This window comes from Carlito syrichta, unplaced genomic scaffold, assembly GCF_000164805.1.
Source record: "Carlito syrichta isolate Samal-C Ts95f unplaced genomic scaffold, Tarsius_syrichta-2.0.1 Scaffold315497, whole genome shotgun sequence".
NCBI lineage: Eukaryota > Metazoa > Chordata > Mammalia > Primates > Tarsiidae > Carlito > Carlito syrichta.
Genome location: NW_007259593.1, coordinates 1,336,736 through 1,337,780, shown reverse-complemented (window position 1 = coordinate 1,337,780; position 1,045 = coordinate 1,336,736). Strand labels below are relative to the sequence as shown.

The 1,045-nt window shown below is 53.6% G+C and overlaps 1 pseudogene; it reads right to left on the bottom strand.

The window, feature by feature from the left end:
- Positions 1 to 430: 430 nt before the first annotated feature.
- LOC103275523 overlaps positions 431 to 1,045 on the bottom strand; it is a 9,524-nt pseudogene continuing 8,909 nt past the window's right edge.

The following is a 1,045-nucleotide window of genomic DNA, read 5'->3' as shown; positions in this document are numbered from 1 at the left end:
GCATCAGGGACTCTCCCCTCCCCCCAACCCCACCCACTGGAGTGTTAATACCGTTAGTGTACACATAAAATCCAGATGTACCGAGGCCAAGAAACAGCAGGCTCTGACCTCCTTCACAGAGCCTTCCCATGGTTCACTGAGAACAAGCCCTTCCGCATCTGCAGGAGCCACTCAGAGTTTATGGCTTCATTTGCCCAGAAGTACACCTTCGGGCCTCAAATTATTTCCAAACATTACTATAAGACATGTGAATGTGAACATTTCCCACCCTTCCACCACCCTCAGTGGTTCCTCCTGGGAACTCCAAAAACAAAAATGGCCGGGTGCCCCCACTCCGGGTCCTTGTCTATGGCTGTCTCTTCTTTTCCAGGGGCTGTGGTTCTGAGGTGAATGACCATGACGTTCCAGCGCTGGGTCTCTGTGGGCCACGTCACATGATTGCACAGCACGAGTTTTGTTTCCCAGCAGTTTTATAGACGGCTGTAGACTGCATCCCCAGCACCTCAGATTTCGACACCAAGTCATCTAGCTTCTCACCTGGCTCCAACAAACATTCCATGGTGTTGTGCAGAATGATTTTGGTCTCGTCTAGTTCGGCCTGTACTTTCCTCAGGGGGTCAGCTTCCTGTGGGTTCAGGTGTCTACTAAGGTGACCATCCAGGGCTGCATAATTGATGGTAGCAGGGGATCCTACTGGCCAGTCGATCCTGTTGGTTTGCTTGGAGAATTCATCTAGTACCTTCTCCGACAAGGTAAAGGCCACCCGGGATGGGTATTCATGGTCAGCAAGGACCACACCTGCCAGGCTGTCATTTCGGACACAGACAGGGCACAGACAGCCTTGTTCTTTGACAGACGCTCTGGTGCCTCTTGCTGAGCGCTCCACCATCAGTTGACCTGTGAGGGTCATGAATTCCTGAACGCTAGACCTCTGGAGGAAGCTGAAAGAAGACACGTGGTGCGCGGCTTGGAGCCGCACCGCCCTGGAGTCGCTTTTGCAGAGGACGCGGAGGCTACAGAGCTTCCGGGCGCCGCGTCCTCAGGC